This window comes from Opisthocomus hoazin, chromosome 7, assembly GCF_030867145.1.
Source record: "Opisthocomus hoazin isolate bOpiHoa1 chromosome 7, bOpiHoa1.hap1, whole genome shotgun sequence".
In the NCBI taxonomy this organism is placed as follows: domain Eukaryota; kingdom Metazoa; phylum Chordata; class Aves; order Opisthocomiformes; family Opisthocomidae; genus Opisthocomus; species Opisthocomus hoazin.
This window is the reverse complement of record NC_134420.1, coordinates 22,539,062-22,561,485: the sequence shown is the minus strand read 5'-3', so window position 1 is coordinate 22,561,485 and position 22,424 is coordinate 22,539,062. Positions and strand designations below refer to the sequence as shown.

The 22,424-nt window shown below is 37.9% G+C and overlaps 1 protein-coding gene and 1 non-coding gene across 2 annotated transcripts in view; both read left to right on the top strand.

Annotated features, from left to right (window-relative positions):
- Positions 1-22,424, top strand: part of PDE3B (phosphodiesterase 3B) — a 94,430-nt gene that overhangs the window by 11,842 nt on the left and 60,164 nt on the right. The window lies entirely within an intron of this gene.
- LOC142362107 (U2 spliceosomal RNA) lies at positions 20,534-20,722 on the top strand. Its single transcript, XR_012764678.1, has one exon. It is a non-coding gene; the product is annotated as a U2 spliceosomal RNA (small nuclear RNA).

The window sequence follows — 22,424 nt, the reverse complement described above, 5'->3', positions numbered from 1 at the left end:
TAGAAAAATTTTAACACCTCTTCCTACTAGTGTGTTCTTTCTCTTTCTACATGTTACAAGATCAGTAATGTAATTTCGTCCAAAATTACAAGCATCTTTCAGCCAAGACATAAAAATATTCTGTCTGAAAACTTTTTACTTTTTTAGAAACCTAACAATCTAATTATTGTTTAAAAAAGTGTAGAACATCTGGTAACGTATAAATTAGAAATATTTCTTTTTATTTACAGCATAAAAATGTTTCTAGAATTTGTTACTTCAGTACCATGTAAATGTTCATTATTGAAAAATGATATGTAAGAGACTGCATTTGAAAAGGCACGTACATTTATTTTTTACGTACTCATACAGGCCTTACCCATAAAGGATACTATACAATATTGTAAAGTTCTTTGTTTTTTTCATTTTGTTCCTTTATTTCTGAAAGTTGGATGCAAGGTGCTTACTCACCTGCATCATCCTCTGCAAGCATAACTACAAATTTATTTGTAAGATCTGGGCTCTTGATACGTAGATTTTTGTTGTTAGGAACTTATTCTTTGCTGCCCAAAGAGAATCTGTGTGTCTTTGGTAGCTGCAAAGCTGAAAAAAATCCTCTGTTTATTTCCTGGATACAGGGGACAAAGTTTTTCTAGGTTGGTTTGTTTTGGTTTGGTTTATTTTTGTTGTTGTTGTTTGTTTTTTTTTTTTTAAGAAGGTGAAGCCTTAAGCAGTCTTGTTTATGTTTTGTCTAACTCCTTCCTATTGTGAGCAAGTGAGGAGGGAGAAGTAGTATTGTCTCAAGTGCTGTAGTTGTAGCAAGAGTAGCTAGCTGACTAATGACAATAGGGAATGAACTGTGCCTCAAAAAATACATGCTGAATATCTTACTCCCTTCACTTCTTAATTCAAAATGGAGGGAAAGAATTGGAAGATTTGTGTTTGTCAATGTACCTTCCTGCACTGTTTGCGAGCTATGAGAAAACTTTGCCTGATATTTGTAATACTGATGTTTGTATACAAATTAAGGTATTTCATTCTGAATACAGTTTGGGTTTTAACAGGGTCAGTAGGAGCAGAGGAGTATTTTCTGTTGTGATGATTTAAGCTTAATTTGCCTCCACAGGGCAAGCAAATGTAACTGGACTTTTGCAGAACTTTTTTTTGAAGGGAATTTTGAACTTTATTTCTAATGTCTGAGTAATACTTTGGTTCAGCCTGTCTGTTAGATTCCCAGCTGTGTCCCAGGTCGGTCTTTTTCTTCCCATCAACTCTGCTTCAGTTTTTGAGATGTTCCACAGTGGTACCCCTGCAGATTTCAGGAAAAGGAGTAGGCCAAGAAAAGCCGGAGTAAAAAAGAACAGCGAGTTCCCTGCATTTGTCTTGTCGTGAGCGTCATTTAGGAAGTTATCTAGCTTGGTGGACGGAGCTGTATTTCTTTTCTCCTGTTCCGATCAGAGTATAGCAGGAGACAGAGCTGGAGAAAAACTGTATCTTATGATGGTGTATTCTGTAGTCGGTGGATTGTTATAAAGCAGATTCTGACTATTTTGTTATTGCATTTTATTGCTATTTTATTGCAAATTCTGACTATGTATAGCTAAACAATTCTGACTATTGCAAAAGTACTAAATTGTTAGCATTTGGATAGACTTCAGAGCCTTATAGAGGCTAGCCTGCTATGCAAAATAGTCTTGTTATATACCAATATATAACTGAAATGGTTAAGCCATTTAGTGCCTATGTTAATGTAAATGTAAATATTTTTAGTGCCTTGTGACAGAACATCTGTGTGGATGTTTCGCCACTTGATTCTAATTGAGGCATTTAAAGCTCATTTTATCAAAGATGACCTCAGCAACCTTTTCATGTTTTAGTTTTGGAGAACCTGTCTGAACCTTGAATCCCATAACCTAAAGCTATCATGTGGCTCATGTTTTTTGTCAGGGCTCACTGGTCCATTGTTGAACAGAGTTGGAGCAGGAATCTTTTGTATTCCAGCATAACCCTACAACAATAGTCTCGCTAGTCTGTGCTGGTTTGCTTCCCTCCCTTACAGGGATATCCGGGTTCCTCAGCATGCTTTGTGTCATCACAGCTTTTCTGCCTGTCATTGCCTTTTCATCCCTGAAACTTCTTGATCTCTTTCTGGAATTTCCATAGTCACATACCAGACTACTTTCATTATTTTTTTTTCTGAGCTGGCTTTCCATTCAATTGAGGAAAATTGTCTATTGGTGAAGAAAACTTTTCTTTTTTTCTTCTGCCTTACTGCCTACTATGTGGGTACTACAGCATCAGAAGGAAGAGGAATGCAGGAATGTGGGAAGCAACTAAGTGATGCAGAGGAAAACTATACTAATAGAGTAAAAAAGCCTGCTGATGGAGACATCTGCATTTACAGAAAAACATCTGAAATGCTAACAAGTAGTTAATTGCTGACTAAGCCAGAGCATTGATCATATTGTGTAAACGTGGTAGCCCTTTATTGTCTCTTATTTTTCTAGAGAAATGTAGTTGCCACTGCATACCTGTACACTGTTCTTCAGAGTTTAATTTCAGGCCACTCGTTTGTCTGTAGCCCTGGGCTTTTTGGTCTAACACTTTGTATTTTGTGTTTTGGAATATGGATACGTTATGATAGTAGATTTGAGGAAGAAGGCCTCCCAAGAAACTGGAGAATCTGTGATGTATTTGAAAGAATGAGACTTCCAGGTACTGGAAAATCAGGACTGTTTTAAATCTCGTTTTAGAGCTGTTCTAACTTCATATGAACCTGGCCTCCTGAGTAAGCTTTTGTGACAGAAATAGTGAAAAGTCCCTAATGTTGCCTCCTTTCTGCACCTTCACATTTTCAATACCTAGTTCTGTTTAGTGGTCAGGAAGCTGCTGTGACAGGTTGTTCTGGCTGGCTGTCATCTATTTCAGAATGCTTTAGGGGATTTCCCACTTAAAATTGTACTGGGTAGATCAGTCGGTGAAGTTGGGAGACCTTTTCAGCAGTAAATTTAATGTGCATTTTGTTTTGGTGAAGCATTGGCCAGAATTTTTAACAAAAAAAATACTACTTTTATCTTGCCTTTCTGTTTTCTTTGTGCCCTGCAGTTATTCCATAGTATGGAAAAACAGTAATGTTTTACACCAGTAAGCACCAGTGTCAGCACGTAGAAGCTCTGTGCTGTAAATAGTTTGTTTCATGTTTATTCATGTCCTGAAATGACCAAATTCACTTTTAAAAATAAATGCTAAAATTATCCAAATTTTTGTTGTGCAGTATAGTGTTAGAAAGGGCAATATTTGCAGATTTTTGATTAATGTGTTGTTTTTTTTAATTTGCTCTAGGATTTGCCGTTCCCCTGAAAGATAGCTGACTGATGAGATCCATGATCTCTACATTTTTTAGATCAAAATGTGATTTTTGTTTTCCTTGATGTAGATAGTAACTGCTTTGTGATACATTTAAAAAACATGCTTCCTACTTATATTTGAATACACATCTATTTGAAGTGAATGAGAAGTAGTTTGATAGATCCTCTTGATGTTTGTATCTAATTTATTTTGGTTATAGTATAAAATCAGGAAAATTCTGGAATCTGCAGGTGAGTAATTTTTTTAAACTTAATATGTGGCAGAAACTTTCAGTAGTGCAAATGCACATGAAAAGATGTCTGTTATGTACTTTTTTATTTTAGGTGATGTTTTCTTATGTTTTCTTTCTCAGTTAAAAAGAAAATGCAGTGTAGACTGCTACTGCAAAGGTATAAGAACATAAAAAATGCACACACAGAACATCACTGTAAAAGTTAATTTATAGGTACGATAGGTTAACTGTAGAGAAGTTAGTCAAGGGTTAAGCTCAGTGTGTTTCGCTGGCTGCTGAGTGAAACAGGATGCAGTGACTACATTGTCAGACTGCTGGTGTGAGTGCAAACAGATGAGGAAATGCTGGATCAGGCACTTCAGCAACTTGGGTTGTTACCGAGGAAACCGCTTGCGTCATACTTGCCAGCAATTAGCTTACAGTTCTTTTATTTTTAATAGTGTTGCAAGCTGAACTCGACTGTTACAAAGGAAAAGATTGGCTTCATCTCGAAGTGTTTGGTTGTGACTGCAGCTATGGAACTCATGAGAATTTGCAAAGTGCTACTTTGGATAAATTGAAAAATTATTTAAACTCTCCAGCCTACTTTTCCAGAAAACATTATAGTTCTGCTTGATTCTGAAAGATGTACAATCAAATTTTTGTGAGCTGTATGAAAATGATCTTCCCTAGTTACCAAAATTAAGTACTATGCAAGCTTTACCAGTGTTTTGGATATCACCACTTTTTTCTCGCAATTATACTGAAGTATTCTTGTGTGTTTACGTATTAAAACATAGTTTTCAAAATTAGTGTTACCTGAGGGTTAACCTCTAAAGCAAGGGATTCTTTTTCTAAATACTTTTTTCCTGCATTGATTAAAATTCAGTAACTTACAGCAGTTACCTAGACACTAATATAAACCAGTTAGTGTTGAAAGCAGTGTGTGTGTTGTCTCAGAAAACCATCATCTTCTGCATTTCACTTAAAAAATGTAAACTAATTCACAGTAACTGATTTAATATTGATGTATGTTGTTAGTATGGGTATTATCTTATGGCTAGCTACAGCTAGTTATTTTTTAGGGAAAAATCATGCAGTGACCAACAGGTTAAACCAAGAGTATTTGTGAGTTTATTTTTTTGTTACATAGGCAAGCATATGAATAAACTTAGATTTTTAACAAACTAGTATTACAGTACATAGTTAAAGGCTAAACTTGTTAAAATATCAAGGTTAATACAGAATATGCTTGTGTTACTGTGTTTGTGTGAAACTTAAAAGTGAATATATTGAAAATGTTTTAATATTAAGATTTTCAAATAATTTTGGAAGAATTCTTCCATACAAAAGCCCTGCAGTTTGTTCCCTGTGAAAAGAATAACTTTGACAGATCATCAGTTAGAGCTGTGTTTAGCATCTGAAGTCTGTACTCAACGCTCTCGGGGGTGGGGGTGGGGGGGTGGTGATACCAAACAAACCTCCCCAAACCAACCCCCCTCCCAAAACACCCCAAACAAAAAACCCCAGCCAACAACAAAAAAACTCAGACTCCAAGCCAAAATCCACCCCCCCAACCCTTGAATACAAGGCTTAAAAAGATTGAGCATCTCTGTTTCTGCACATTTATGATAGATTAACTTGGCTGTAAGAGTTTATCAGCCTGATTTTAGGGCCTTTTTCACGCTGTAGGCCACAGTCATCTATGGTTAGCTGGTCACTGGGGGCCTGGGATCTTCATATGGGATTCTCTTCAATTCTATGTTATTTAAAAAAAAAAATAAAAAAAAATGAGAAGACCTTTTCTGTGTGGGTGGAAGTGGCTAAAGCACTGGGATGCCATTCCAAAGGAAGAGCAACAGGTTTTGCTGCTAGTTTAGAATTGTTTGACTGATCCAACCTCACTAACACATGGTGTTGCATGTGGCCACTGCTTGGTATGTGCTGTATTTGGTATGTGTTCATATTAGCTCAATTGCAAGTTATTTTTACCATTGAAGTCAGTGAGTGTTGGGATTTTCATCTCTATGATTAATAAACAGCTAATGAACATGTCAACAAAGCGAGATCTGGAAGTCTCGATTTTGAATTGTGAATTTTGTCCTGAATCTTCTTTATCCCTTCAGTTCTGTGCAGTAACATGGACGTTACGGTGCCATCAGGTCACCACTGGATTCCATAAGTGCATGTCCGGTAACTTTGCTGTTTATTTATGGCAATGCCTGGAAGTTGCACAATGTATCAAACATGTTGAGTATTTTGTTTTATCCTCATTTAGTATTTTAGCCCTGTAAGCCTTGTCAGTCTTCCTTCAGTGAAGGAAGTGGGAGTTGCATGATCACATACTTATTTTTCTGCACAACTTTTAATATTATGTAATTATCTGAATTTAATCTTTATTCTGGCACTTGTTAGCTATTTTCAAAGTGCTTTTATGAGCTGACAACATTCAGTTGTTGTTTCCTGAATGTCATATTCTCAGCTAGACTGTTTGGTATACATGCGTGTTTTAAAAGATAAGTCTGTAATAACAGATGGAGCTGCAGCTTAGGAGGACGCTAGTTGGCTATTTAATCTTTCAGGCATTACAGTAAGGGACTGTATTTTTTTCTGCAAAGTCTGTGAAGTTTTGTATGATTCCTGGAGAAACATTTGATTTATATCTGTCATAGTCTCCTGACTTCATAAGTCAACTTGTCTAATCCTGTATGTTCTGTAATCTTTAGAACCAGTCCGATAGGTGGGTGCTATGAAAGAGGAAAGGCATTAAGGTCTCTTCCATCTTCTTCTGATTGTGTTTTTACTGAGGAAAGCAGATCAGTGAAATGGTCTTTGCAACTCTTACACTATGAATGATTTTATAGAAAATTCCATGGAAAATGTCAAGACAGTGACTGACAGTCCATCATTAATTTATGTATGTAGCTAAAATGGGCAGCAGTCAGATCACCTTGCATGGGTAGTTTTGTGCACCAGGAATATTTTCATCCTTTTCTTAGCAATACGAAGTTTTTTTTCCTTTGTTTTGTTTTCTCATCACGTGGTTATGTTCCTAAATGATCGTTAGAATCACCTAAGAAGGGCAGGATTTTTAAAGTATTATTGTTATTCCCATTGTCTAATTTGAATAACTTTCTTCCAGGTCTTTTTATTTTCAAACCGTCATTTCCAGTAATAGTTTTTGTTTCTATGTAATCATTAAGATCAATAGAGGAAATGATGTAGACTTACTTCCGTTCACCAGCCCATCTCTCCTGATATTAAAATATGCCTCTTTCCTCTGAATAGGAAGTTTCTCAACAGCTCCACCCTAGGACATCACAACTTCAGCTTACAGTAAACCTGTCTTTGGGCTTCGTTTCGGATTTTCAGAGGATAAAAGCTAGGGGAAATTAGAGAGGCAAGCCTTAACCATCTCTAAATTTTCCTGGCATGTCACAAGTTTTCATTTACTATTTTGTGATTTTCACTATTTGCTTATTGTCTGTGTCCAAGTAAGTAACTTGTTTCCAGTTTCGTCAGTGTCAGGCTTTTTTTCAGTTTGTTTGGTATCCATATGGAACTTGACTCCCTAATTAATCAATAGAATGTAACAGTTTCCCTCAAACCTTGTGGAATGGAGAGCTCATTTCTCCCTTAAATGACAGTTGCAGGTGATTTTTCTCAGTCTTCATATGCCACTACAGTTTTCTTTTGGGATAGTAATTTTACAAACGTTTCTGACTTAAAATGTTGTCCTCTGTGTGCTGCAGCTATGTAGAGGAAATGTTTTTTTGCTAAGATGTGCACTGGAGGTCGAGATGTCAATGGCTTTTAAGGTCAAGTGAGATAGTGATACCAGTAACTTTTCTGTACCTCTCTCCTATTTTTTTGTTTGTTTTGTTTTGGAATGCTGAACTCTTGTGTATGTCTCTGATATCTTCTATTATTTTTTTTTTCAGACTTCCTCATTGTTCCTTCACATTTTGGTGTTACTTGTTTTTTTTGCTTTTTTTTGTTGATAATACCAGGAACAGAACTAACTAAAATGTGTGGTGCAACAGCAGCTTTTGTTGCCTGGGAGGTACAATCTTGATTAAAATTTTGAATTCTGGGGTCAGAGTGTGATAATTTTCTAAGAGCTATGTCCAATTTAGATTAATTTTTATGTAGTCACAAAAACAAGCCTTTTTTTTAACCTTTGGACATGCACTCTCTAATCTGAACACGTCTGCTTAAATGTTCCAATTCCCTGAATGCTTTGTGGTGCCTCCACTGAAAGGAGTGGTCCTTCCCAGCACTGTCTGCTCGTTCCTGCCCTGGCACCATACCCCTCTGTGCTGACACAAGCATTCATGAGACTACACAGTGAACTAAATTGGGGAACTAATCCCTGTTAAAACTAATCGGTTCTTTTTGTAGTTCCTTGCCACGTGTCTGCATGAATGCTTTTGCTGTGTAAGGGAGGGAGTGACACAGGGATGGGAATGACCAGCTGAGGGAGGGCCAGACCACTCCTTTACTGTGGCAAATCCAAGTTGTGCTGTTTTAAGAGAACAAATGGCACTGCAGTGTAAAGAATGGATGTGTTAGAACTTCCAAGTAAATCAGTGAAAATAGCATCCCCTCACACTCGGAAGCCTCTATATTTTTTCTGTGTCTTGACGAGCTGTATATTCTACATTTGTGTACTTGAAGTAAAAAGAAAAGAATGCTTCAACACTGGATAGCTGAAATACGGCAAACAGGTACTTCAAATGTAAAGATATTAAGTAATTGCAGTCAGGTGTGGTACCATTCTTGCAACATATACACAGAGTTCTCGCAAACACCTTGAATGGAAAGGTGCAGTTTAGATACCTAAATTAAACTTGTATAGTAAATGGGGCAGATGGTTCTTCTGAGAAAACAATTTAAGACTGTGTGGTAACAGACAGAATCATACTGTATTCACAAGTGAGAATGGAATGAACTGGTAAAGGACACGTGAACAAGATTCTTCCTAATACTTGAGGATTTGGCACTCATTTAAAACAGTGCTTTAATACTGTTGTGTTTATGTGAAGATTATTCATTATTTTCAGAGTGAAGTAAAATGAAGACATTATAAAACTGTAATTATTGTCAGTCACCTTATGAGTCTTGGACTCTTATCAATCCATCATGCTTCCATCTACAGGACTAAATATGTAATATGGTAGTGGAGAAAAGCTATTAGCTTAGAACATAGAAGTGGAGGTCCTCTCATGCGGAGTCAGGAAGTATGTCTGTCCCTCTCTGATGCTATTAGGTATTTTGATAACTTTTATGCCCACTTTTTTGGGTACCTGAAGTTTCTGATAAGGAAGCTTCGATCCAGCTCTTTGTAGTAACCCTCCTTGGCTCTTAATTTTCATGTTGCCAAAAATTCACACATATGACAGCAAGAAAAGGGAAAAAGTGATCAAAATGACAGTTTCTTATTAATAGTTGAAGCCCAGACTGAACTTCCTGGGACAAATAGGTCCCGTGACTTTGTATTCCTGCCAGCTTCAGAGTTGTATTAGGTTGACAATTTTCTACAATATGCAATTGTGCAATCCAATCATGTATCACTTACTACTTTCATAATAACTCTTGGTCTGTGGTATGTTCATTTTATAGAGGTGTTTGCTTGTATGTTCTGTCCACCATCCCAGTAAAATCAGCAGTGTGAAAGGCATTAGCCGCAAGGATCATTTTTTGCATGAGGGGTGGGGAGTGGAGCAATGGAAACAGGTGCACCACATGTCTCATTTCAGCTTTTGAATAAATTCATCTGTTGGGGAGTACACACATATGACTTCAGGTATGTGTTTCTGTTATGAACTTAGTGAATTTTCTTCTACTGAATGCTGGAGTTTTGTGATCAAAGAGGAAATCTTGTGAAAACACCTGCAGTCCTGCTGCTTTAAGTTGTTAGCTCTATGCCTTTATGAAATCTGAAATATTTGATCTGTCATTGTGCAACTAAGAATGCTTTCCTAATACAAGCACAGTTTCTCATCACCTAATTTTTATTTTTCTTTAGATAACGTTCAGGAAGATAAAGCAGAAATTTGCCCTTGATTAAGTTCACATTTTTTTAAACTAAAACATTAACAAAAATATTGATTATATAGGTGCTTGATAAAGATTAAAATCAAACCCAGGAGAAAAGAGGGAAGTGAAAGGAATCATAAAGCAGAGAGAAAACTTTAATCACGTAAAGAAGAAACAGAACTATAGAAGCATAAAGTTTGGAAGTAAAGCTTGATGTCAAGCTGAACTCACTTGATATTTTTTTTTCATCTTCCATACCAATTATTCCTAGTTAGAAGATGGAGTTAGAACACTTTTTTTGATGATATCAAAATAAGGATTTAGCAATTGTTAGGGCTTTAGCTATTTGCTAGTGATTGTACAAGATAATCTGCTCTAGGCAATGCTGTGTGAAGTATGAATGATGTACAAGGGTCCTCTGTCACTGAAATTTCCAGAATATGGTCTGCAAGATCTTTAGTAAGTATGGCTAGTTGGCAGAAATATGCTGAAGAGCTAAAACAGTACAAAGACTTTTCAACTGAAAACATTTTTAGGAATATATTGTAAGAAATAGTTGAGGGGAATTATTCAATGACCAAGATAGTTTGGCAAGCACTTCCAAAGATTGGCCCTTAGCAGTCATCCAGTATAATGACTGCAAAAAGGAGTAATGACCCTACAACATCTCAAGAAAAGGGGTACAGTGACTACTGTTTGTGATGGCTTCAAAACACCTATATCTAATGCTGCTAACAGTACAGCTGAGACAATTTGCAGCATACTGTGAAACCTACCCAGGAAATGGGGTGAACACAGGTGGGTATTTTGTGTTGAATTCCCATTCTGCCATTAATCTTTTTGATTAATTGAACATTTGGAAAAGTTAGTCCACAAGGCTTAAAAATTTTGCCAAATCTTCTTTTTGTGGCTGATGAACTGTCAGAAGTTGAATGTTCTGTGAAATTTGGCCAACATTTTCTGTAAATGTTCAATGCTGACAGGGATATAACCCAAAGCCAGACTAGGCAAATCTAATCTGATTTCCCTGCCTTATTTTCTATGCCACGCTATCTGTGGGGTGTCCACCTCCAAAACTTCTTTTTCTTATATGCTAAAGGCTTTGTTCTCGATGCAAATGTACTACGTGCTCAAGTAATTAATTAGCTTAGTTACAGTCCTTATGGGTTGAGGAAAATTAAAGATTACTCTTTTATCTGTTGGTCAGAAACATGTATCAAACAGAAGCAATTTCAGAATCTCTTAATTGTTTGATTGTATTGGTATTTAATATAGCTTGATCCACAATAAGATTGCAGATTTCGTTGCTGTGTTACAATGCTAAAAAAGCTGTAATGCATTTGTATGTATTAGATATCATTATATAAAATAGAGCTTTATTCTCGCTTCTCTTGGGATATTTATAAAGCAAAGGTTTCTTATTTTGCCAAAATGCTTAAGGATGCTACTTTTGGAAGATAACATTTTGTTAGAAAAATTCAACAAAATATTCAAAATGTTTCAAATTTTCAATATGAAAACTAGGAATATTGAGATTATCATGAATACCGTTAAGTGAACTGATGTGGATTTTTTTCTTGTTGTTGTTCATTCTGTAACTCCTTTTAAGTGCTTTGTGTAGCTTTATTGTTTTTATTTGACTGAAGGATTGCTGCATTCTGCTGTGCTGATTACTTAGTAATGATTGTTAGAACACTTACTTCAAAGTTTAAAAAAAGAAAACAAGAAAAAGCAAATACATGTGCCCCCAAATTCTAAAATTTTATAAGAACAAAAAAGGAAAAGTAGAATGCCTAACATGTACAAAACATACGTGTTTTTCCCACCTCATTTTCAGATCTGTGTATTTTAATGGCTGACTACTTATGGTGTGTCTAAATATTGTAAAATATTTAAAAATATAAACCCAGGAGGTTCCTGGAGTGCATTGATATTAATTTCCTTCTCCAAGCAATAGAGGATCGAACGACGAGAGGTGCTATGCTGGACCTTGTGCTCACCAACAAGGAAGGGCTGGTGGAGAATATAAAGCTCAAGGGCAGCCTTCGCTGCGGTGAGCATGAAATGGGGGAATTCAAGATCCTTAGAGCAGTGAGGAGGGCGCATGACAAGCTCAATACCCTGGACTTAAGGAGAACAGACTTCAGCTGCTTCAAGGATCTGCTTGGTAAAGTACCATGGGATAGAGCCCTGGAGAGAAGAGGGGCTCAGGAAAGCTGGTTAATATTCAAGGATCACCTCCTCCAAGCTCAGGAGTGGTGTATCCCAACAAAGAGGAAGTTAGGCAAAAACACTGGGAAGCCCGCATGGATGAACAGGGAGCTCCTGGACAACCTCAAGCACAAAAAGGAAGCCAACAGAGGGTGGAAGCAAGGGCAGGTAGCCTGGGAGGAATACAGAGCAGCCAGGGGTCAGGTTAGGAAAGCTAAAGTCCTCATAGAATTAAATCTGGCCAGGGATGTCAAGGGCAACAAGAAAAGCTTCTAGAGATAGGTCAGTGATAATAGGAAGACTAAAATGTGGGCCTTCTCTCTGGAAAGATATGGGAGACCAGGTTATCTGGGATATGGAGAAGGTTGAGGTACTTAATGACTTTTTTGCCTCAGTGTTCACTGACAGTTACTCCGGCCACACCACCCAAGTCGCAGGAGGCACAGGCAGTGACTGGGAGAATGAAGAACTGCCCACTGTAGGAGAAGATCAGATTCATGACCATTTAAGGAACCTGAAGGTGCACAAGTCTGTGTGACTTGATGAGGTGCATCTGCAGGTCCTGAGGGAACAGGAAGATGAAGTTGCTAAACTACTAACCATCATATTTGAGAAGTCATGGCGGTCTGGTGAAGTTCCCAGTGACTGGAAAAGGGGGAACATAACCGCCATTTTTAAAGCAGTGAAAAAACGAAGCCTCAGGGAACAACAGGCCAGTCAGTCTCACCTCTGTGCCTGGCAAGACCATGGAACAGATGCTCCTGGAAACTGTGCTAAGGCACATGGAAAATAAGGAGGTGATTGGTGGCAGCCAGCATGGCTTCAGTAAGGGCAAATCATGGCTGACAAGTTTTGTGGCCTTCTATGATGGGGTTACTGTGTTGATGGATATGGGAAGAGCAACCAATGTCATTTACCTGGCCTTGAGCAAAGCATTTGACACTGTCCTGCGGGACATCCTTATCTCTAAATTGGAGAGACATGGATTTGATGGATGGACCGCACGGTGGATAAGGAATTGGCTGGATGGTCACACTCAAAGAGTTGTGGTCAACAGCTTGATGTCCAAGTGGAGACCAGTGATGAGTGGTGTTCCTCAGGGGTCGGTATTGGGACCGACGCTGTTTAACATCTTGGTCGGTGACATGGACAGTGGGATTGAGTGCACCCTCAGCAAGTTTGCAGATGACACCAAGCTGTGTGGTGCAGTCGACAAGCCTGAGAGAAGGGATGCCATCCAGAGGGATCTTGACAGGCTTGAAAGGTGAGTCCATGCAAACCTCATGAAGTTCAGCACGGCCAAGTGCAAGGTCCTGCCCCTGGGTCAGGGAAATCCCAAGCACAAATACAAGCTGGGTGGAGAATGGATTAAGAGGAGCCCTGAGGAGAAGGACTTGGATGTGTTGGTTGACAAGAAGCTCGACATGACCCGGCATTGTGCGCTTGCAGCCCGGAAGGCCAACTGTATCCTGGACTGCATCAAGAGAAGCATGACCAGCAGGATCAGGGAGGTGATTCTGCCCCTCTGTTCCGCTCTGGTGAGAGCCCACCTGGAATCCTGCATCCAGCTCTGGAGCACTCAGCACAGGAAAGACATGGAGCTGTTGGAGTGGGTCCAGAGGAGGGCCACAGAAATCATCAAAGGGCTGGAGCACCTCTCCTATGAGGACAGGCTGAGAGAGTTGGGGCTGTTCAGCCTGGAGAAGGGAAGGCTCTGGGGAGACCTTATTGCGGCCTTCCAGTACCTGAAAGGGCCTACAAGAAAGCTGGAGAGGAACTTTTTACCAGGGCACGTAGTGATAGGGCAAGGGGTGATGTCTTTAAACTGGAAGTGAGCAGAGTTGGATTAGATGTAAGAAAGAACTTACTCACTATGAGGGTGGTGAGGCACTGGAACAGGTTGCCCAGACGAGTCATGGATGCCCCCTCCCTGGCAGCGTTCAAGGCCAGGTTGAATGGGGCTTTGAGCAGCGTGGTCTAGTGGAAGGTGTACCTGCCCATGGCAGGGGGGTTGGAACGAGGTGATCTATAAGGTCCCTTCCAACCCAAACCATTCTGTGAAAATGCCCTGTATGTTCACACTGAGATCTTGTAACCTCAAAGCAGCTACACAGCTTTTTATATTAGCAAAATTATTGTCCATGTCAAAAGTACAACTAAAAAACTTTGCAATTAAATTGCAGCTTTTGCATTGACATTTAAAATATATTGCTCAGTATTCTGACTAGTTTCATAACCTATATGAACTGTACAGTATACTTTTGTTTCAGTGGTTGTAGGCATTTTTCGTAACCATTTACATGCACTGTGAAACTGCATTTTCTAGTTTGCAAAGTAGTAGCTCATTTTCTGTGTCCTGAGGCAATTAATTAAAACTGTTTAAGTGTAGTAGTGAGAGTTAACATTGTTTAAACATAATAGTGTGAGTCAGTCTTATGGTGTTTGTAATAACAAGTTTCCACATTATTTTTTCTTTAAGCACCGATATGAATTTTTTTTCTTTGAAGAGGAAATCAATTGTTCCATTCTGCAAATGAATCAGCATTTCTTTTATAAGTAGCTTTTTCTAGTCTTAACCAATTCATTTTTGTGAATTCCAGGTTGACTTTCCTGTAAACAACATCTTTCATCGTTAAAGCTTTAGTCCTGAACTTGCACTGCTTCTTGAAATTATAGTCCTTACAAGAAGATAAAGCATTTTCAGCTATGTAAATGTATTCCTAAAGTTTACCTTACAAGACAAAAGGTATTTAAGAAATAATTTGCTGTCTCCTTTTTTTATCATCTTGTTAGATAGTAATGAAAGACCATGGGTGTCTGTTTTCCAGGTCATCTCTGAAGTGGCTATTCTGACCTTTTTGGGTGTGCTTCTGTAGGCTATTTTATTTGCAATATAAATGTGTATTAAATTATGACCATAACTTTTTGTAAATGTATACAAATCTATTTATGTGCATGTACATGTGTATGTGTGCACATATCATAGTTTAATTCAAGTACCATTATGTCATGTGATCATCCTTCTTAGTATCTTTGAATTCAGTGGTTTATTTCAGTTAAATTTGATAGAGGTTAATCATCTTGAATAATAAATTTCTGATAAATTTCATGCAAATCAGTAGCCAGCAAGAGAAGAGATCCTACTAGCACCGTTGTAAAAAAGACTGAAGAAGCCACAAAAGACAGGTGGAATGAGTACTCTAAATAGAGGGAAATGGGGCATTTAGAGCTTACAACTCCATAGTTGTCAGGTGATCTAGTCATAAGGCAGAAGTTCCAAGGATTTAATCATTTGTGCTCCTCACAGAACTATTTACCCCTTTTTCTGAAAAAGGGAGGTTACTGTTATAATATTCATTGTTCAGATGTTTTATTCAAGTTTTGGGAAGATGGTCTTCTGTGTAATGAAAGGTGACAGTGTATTTCCCCTCACTTTATAGGACTTAATTTATCTACCAGTTACAGAAACAAGCTATCTAGCGATGACAGCTCCAAGATAAATGAAATGCTGTCTCATTTATTGGCTGATTTATTTATGCTCTGAGCCTTTCTCACAGTAGACTGTAACTTTTTTTGTTTGTAACGAACTACTGCATTGGAAGGGCAATGGCCGTTCTTTGAAGTAGGTGCTCAAACACATTTTGACTTAGCATGAGGCAAGCTTCACTGCATTGCTGGGATATGAAAGCAAGTGGTCTCACTGGTGTTTTATTTTGTGTTGTACCTATTCAGAAGTAGACAAATAGGTCACAGTCTATTCTTTTGGAGCCCTGAACAGTGAAATGGACAGCAGATAAAAGGATGTAGCAAAGAAGCTTGCTTTGCAGGGAAAAAATGATTTTTCATAGCATTTCTTTTCGCAAAATGACCAGAAAGCCGAAAGTTTTATTGACATTGATCCCCACTCATTTTCCTCACAGTTTCTTCCGATACTTCAAGTTATTTTTTTCCTCTCTAAGAAAAGTAACTTATGTATGAGTGAAGTGCGTTTTCATTGTATGTCCAAGTTCATGTTTTGTTTGCACATAAGAGGGTTTATATGTTTATTGTATATTATATATATGTATATTGTTTATATGTGTGCTGTCTATTTCAGCAGGGAGGTGATTTTTTTTTTTTAGTTAACAAGCTAACATTTATGAAGGAGAGGGTGAAGAAGGAAGAAAGACCCTTACTTAAAACTTGGCCATTTCCAAGACCAGTTATTAGAACAAAGACAACAGCAAAATCAATCTCCCAGTAAGTCTTACCTGTTTATGGGATACAAAGCTGGTATTGTAGGAGCGTAATTCTAACTGGAATTCTGCAAGTGTTTGCTTAGTGCATTGGCTGCATTTTTGCTAACAACTGGACATTTCCTTCTGGGTCTTTGCTTCCTATCACAAGTTATATTTAAGAGATTATCCAGGTGGCTTCTGAATGTCTCTGTATGGGAGACGTACCAGTAGTGAGCCTTGGACAACAGAGTCTCCTGCTGGTGCTGTCCATAGAAGCATGGTTGAACGGTTTTCTAGCCTCTCAAAACTTCTCAAAGCATAGAACAGTTTGAATAGCTGTTTGTTCCCTTCGGCACCTTGACTGTTTCCAGATACAGCAGCAGAAAATGATGCTTTGTTTCCCAAGGCTGTTAGAAAACTGGCAACTCAGTTCTCAGCTGTCATGGTGGGAGGTGTGATGGGAAGTAAACTCAGAATCCTGGAAAAAGTTGACTTGGAGTCCATGTACAGGAATATAAATCAGAAAGCAAGCTGAAGTAATTTCTGACCCATAACCTAATCAACAAGGAAGGCTTTCCTGAGTTTACTAGAGCCAATTTTTTCTTCAATTCTCTCTGCATGACTTACATATAAACTACTTAGACCTTTGGCTGGTGTAGGAATGTTTCAGTTTGGGATCAAATAGCTATTCTTGGCACAAATTACTTTGGAACAGTGTCTAGAGACAATGGTCTTTATGGGTGCATTGATATCACAGAAACAGCTTTCTCCTGGTAGCAGAGGAAAAAAAAAATACTATGAGATAAATGAAACCACACATTATCTGCTTCAGATCAAATTGGTGTTACTTGCTGCTTTTCCTTGTCTTGGTTTCAGAGAATTTGGGGATGAAAAGTGTAGAACTGTTTGCATGTCAGGAAGTTAATATTTAAAAAACCAAAGATTATCCCTGTTTGCTGTCTTTTATATAATTTTTCCACTTTGCATATGGATGGTGGGTTTCTTTTGGTGGAGTGAAGAAGGAATGTTCCTGAATTTGATCACTTCCATTTGATATAGTGTATGTTCCAGTTAGCCTTCCCAAATTTGTAGTACTTCTTATGTTAGCTTAAAGGAAGAGGCAGATTGTGTTCTCTTTCCATACAGTTTTTTGATTGGAGATGTGTACAACATAAAACTGCGATACATGCATACAGAGCTTCTCATGTCTGAGTAACTAATTACAGTTCAGGGGTTGAGAGTGACTGTTGAACATGAGGCTTCATATTGGAAATATGACAAAAGACTATGAAAATAAACATTCTGGGTTTTGTAATATTGACTCATATTATTCAATTTTCTTCTCTGCAATGTCCCTTTTTTGGCCATTCTAGTTTTAGCTTCTTCCTTCATGTTTTCTCAGAGCCAGCAGGAGGAATGTGAGCGCACAAGGTACAGACACTCTCTGTTACGATGTCTAACTTCACAGTGCATTCCTCTCAGGCCCAGCTCTGATGAGAAAATGGCTTAATATCCACAGCCTGAAGCTGGAGAGTGCCTAATAGAGGTGTAATACATAAATCTAGCACTTAACTTTAAATAACATTTTTTGAATTTGCCCAAACTATGCACATTTTTTTTTTTCTTCTTCAGTAGATTTCCAAAAGTGTAATAAGTGGTTAGAAACTTTATAATGTGTTGTTGTATAACGTAAAGTATCAGGCTACTCAAAATTTGGGCTTTATTTGTAAATTACGCTGGACCAATAAATAAACCTGTACATACAGTTTTCACACACATTCTTTCTAAATTAAAATTTTGTAATTGTAAAATTAAGCTTATTTGTGAAGCTGTCACAAACAGCTTTGCAGCTGTATAGGTTTATGGTTTTTATTTTTGAGGGTCTTCAGAATAACTTTTGTATTAGTTATGTAGAGCACTTCCAAGTGCCTTAAATGCTAGCCTTTCTAAACATTTGACTATTTAGAAAATAGTGATGGGATTATTATTTTTACTCCTGCAGGTTATTTTGTGAGATCTTTTGTTTTCCTGCTCTGGGAACAACAGGATTTTGTCCCTGTAAGCAGTTACTCAATGAAGTTGTTACTAGATCTGAACTTTTGTTTACAGATTAAACAGAAGTGAAAAAGCTCAAAGCTTGCATTCCAAAACTGATGATTTTTTTTTTTTGAGGGGTGCGTGGGAGTAGAAATTGTGCCATTTAAAATACAGAAAAAAAATCTATTACTTTGGCTGTTTACTGCAATATATTTAAGCATATAAACATTCCTTGAAAATCCCATGAAGTTTTAGCAAAGATCTTTTGTACATTTCTTTACAAATTTGTATCTCTTTTCCTGAGCTATGGTGAGCTCTGCATACTGTCATTCTTTTTCAATTGTAAACATAGTTTCGGTACTACCACTTTTGCACCAAACGCTGTTTCTAAGCGACTGCTGACGTCAGTTGTTGCAGCACAAGAAGGTTTGTGTGTTTATCTGCTGTGGGCAGACTCGTAGAAAAGACGAAAGTATGTAACTAGATTAGGCCAAAGAAATTGCTCCTTTAAATAAGCACACATACTGTTTGCAATGTCATACTTTACTTTTTCTGTATTTTATTTTCATTAACCGTTGTATCTTCCATTGCATGTGTCACAGTATCTAGTTTGCAGGAGATGATAAGGAGGGGTATATATTCACTTTGCTATGGCTTTAAAGGAGTAGCCTTTTTTCTTCTTTTCTATAGCAGAGTTAGAATGAGAACTTAAACGGAGTGTGTGTTGTAGCGTAGAGCCTGCACCTACCTGATCTTAAGCTTAGAAATAGGACTATTAGAAATTAAAGCAGGCATACAATTTCCAGTTCAAGGTAAATGTATTTACTTAGAGATTTTTGGCCAGAGTCTATACATCTGGAAAAAATGGAATGATACTCTTGGAATATTTTGCTGCATGCCTTTGTGTCCAACAGGGTTGGAGTGGAGCAGGCTTAATAACCTGTGTGATTTCTTTTTCTGTCCTTGATTATACTTGTAGTACATCCACATTGGATAAAAATTACCTGTAGAAAAAACTCTTTGTATGAAAATCTTTTTATGAAAGTAAAAGAAATAGTAGAGGCACTGCAGTCATGGCAGGCCAGAGTGAAGCTGAAGAGTTTAGAGGAAGTAGTAGTACCGGATGGGTTAATAAGGTAGGAAGAAAAATGACAAGCATAGAATCTCTTCTTCAGCTGAAGAATAGAAGCAGCAACTTTCAGAATTAAATAAAAGCTGAGAACAGTTCCTCCAAACTAACTTAAATGAGATTAAAATTTAAGAAAATGCCTGTGGGACATAGGAGGACATTAGCAAGCATAAAGGTGAAAAGGTCAAGCTAAATAAAGTCTGCTTTGAATGTGGTGATTGTGATGATTTTACTGGTCTTGAAGTCCACATCAATCGTTTTACGTTTCCTATAGTGTTAGATTATGCTGTCCAGTATGGCCTCGGAAACCTTGAAGGTTGGAGACTGCACAACCTCTCTTGGCACTCTGCTTCGCCTTGTCCCACTGCTTCTCTGTCCTCATAGCAAGAATTTTTTTCTGTATATCTAGTCTGAGCTTCTCTTGTTTCAGCATTGCCTCTCATCTTCCTTGTACACGCCACTGGGTACAGCCTGGCTTTGTTGTCTTGATGGCCTCCTGTTAGACACTGACAGGCTGCTGTTAGGTCCCCCCAAAAGCCATCGCTTCTCCGGACTGGTTGAGACCAGTTCCCCCACCCTCTTCTCGCAGGGTAGGTTCTCCAGTCCTGTAGTCATCTTGGTGGTCCTCTGCTGAACTTGCTCCATTTTATCGATGTCCGGGGGAGCCCATACCTGGACATGCTGTTCTAGGTACGAGCTCACAAGAGCTGAGCAGAGGGAGCAGTGATTTCCCTTGGTCTAATGGCTGTGCAGCTGTGAATATAGACCAGCATTCTGTTGGTTACCTTTGCTGCCAGGGCGCACAGCAGGCTCGTGTTCAGCTGTTCATCGTTTTCAGAAGAGCAGCTCCCAGCCTGTGTTGTTGCAGGGGGACTCTTCCTTCCCAGGTGCAGGGCTGCGTGTATGTATTTCCTAAGACTCCTATTCATTCATTCTTCCATGCTTTCTAGGTCCCTCTGGATCGCAGCCCTGTCCCTGCCTGCACTGTCTGGTTCCCCCAGTTTGGTATCATCTGTAAGCACGTCTTGTAAACTTTAATCGTTCAGAAGAACATAGTGGGTTTTAATTCAGATTAATACAAGTTAAATAGCTGCAGGTACTATTACTAATTTGCCCTTACTTCTGCTTCTTCTAGGTCTTTATTTTATTTTCATTCTATTTAACCACAATTTCTTATTATAAGAATCTTTTCTCCAGCTTTCAGTAGCAACTGTAGAGTTAGGAAATGACATTTAATTCGGTAAACTTTTTTTAACAAATGGGGAAGTTACTAGTGAGTTTCATTAGTATAAAAGCATAAAAATGGCTCAGATTGAGAGTTTATTTAGTTTAGTATTCTGTCTCTAATCTCTGATCTTTGTCTAAGGTCATGTTTAACATCTGTTCTTATCAGTTAAATATCTGTCACATCCTTGACTTGAAGGTGTCATATTAAACAAATTTTTTGGGACCAAAAGATGGATTAGAACTTTTTCTGTCTATCCTGTGCATCTGCCTGTTATTGCAGTGTCTCCAGAAGCCGCACACTAAGGGAAAAAAATCAATAAAACCAGTAATCGTAAGTTGCTGCTTACCATCTTCCTGTCCATTACAAGGGCTAATGTGCAATTAAATGCATTAAAGATCATGGGGGGAAAAGAAAGTAGCCATAATCAGAGGCCGATGGGAGGATAAAAATATGATAACATATGATACTCTTTTTTTTCCCATACCACCTTCCTAGACTGTCCCAGCTTCCACCTGTTTTCAGCTCAGGGGACTTCCTAATGTGGTTTAGCTATCTAGTTACAAGTGCCTGTTCAGTCTCCCTTTCAATGTATGGGCACTTCCTCCTCTGCCCAGTTTCCCCCTGAACTTGTTTAAACTTCTTGCATCCACAACTTCCTTTGATAAGGCAGGTTACTTGCTGCCTGTTAATGAAGAACTGCTTCTTTCCGTTTTGGACCTGGCTCATCCTAGTTCTTTCTAATGGCTTCTGGTTCTTGTGCTGTAAAAAAGTAGTCTGTTGAGTTTAACTTTCTGCTGACCAGTTCCTTGGGCAGAATTTGCAACAATCATGAATTCAGTGTAGCAATATGCATGACACCTAGCAGTGACAATAACTAATTTGTTTAAAAATTATTTTAAGGTGATTTGAGAGACCAGCTTGATATGTCTTTGTATATTTTTAGACTGAATATATTGCAGTAATACATAATTTTGTTGTCTCCTGGAGTTTGATAACTGTCTGCCATTAGGATTTTTTGTTGCAGGATGATGCCACTCAAAGTTCTTCCCAATGATAGCAGATGTTCTTGTACAAAACACCTGGAGAGAAATGAAGAGCAGAAAAAGCCGCTCAGAGAAACGATACCGTGCTATTATATTCATTTCCTTTTGCAGGGGAAAGTTGTTGCTTCTGTATTGTGTGAGACCAGTTGGAATTACTATAACTGTCTTTGCACACTTCCAGAGAAATGGCTGCATCTTGGATATATGGTTTGGGTTTTTAGAAGTATTTGTTCTGCAGGTTCGGCTCTTGTTCACAGAGAGCAAACTTTGTATGTTTGTTTTGTTTTTTTTAAATAAATGGATTATTCAAAAAATTATCCTTTCAATGTCACTGACTTCAGAAGGCAGCCACAGAAGGGATCCCAAAATACAGTTTTATAGACAGAGAAAACGTCACACTTTCCGTGTTAGGTCATGTGTTAACAGCAAAAACAACAACAAAATATCTTTTAAGAAAGGAACTAATTTTTTATGACTTATGATCTTATAACAATACTGTTTGAAATTTTGAAAGCTGTTGCTCTGAGATACTATTAAAATACATTGAATTTCTAGAATTATTTTTTAAAAAATGAACCTATTTAATTTGTTAAACAGTTTAAACAGTTACTATAATCTCTCCTTGAATTAAGGGTATAAAACATTAAAATGAAATTTCCAAGAACACCTGTGAGTTAACCATAATTATCTTAAATTGAGACAAAGCAAGAGACTTTTATTACATTTCCTAATTGCAGTACACCCTATAGCAACCATTCTTGTCTCGGGTTTCTTAGTTACCATCCTGTATGTTCTATCAGTTTGTGAAACTATAACTGGGCTCTGATCCAAAACCTCCTCTCTGTAAATTTATAATAGACAAACCGAGAAGCATTTGTCTCTCGACTTGCAAGAAATACTTGTTCTTTATAACTTTTTGATAAGTTATTTGCTGGATTATTTTTAGCAGTCCAATGTTACT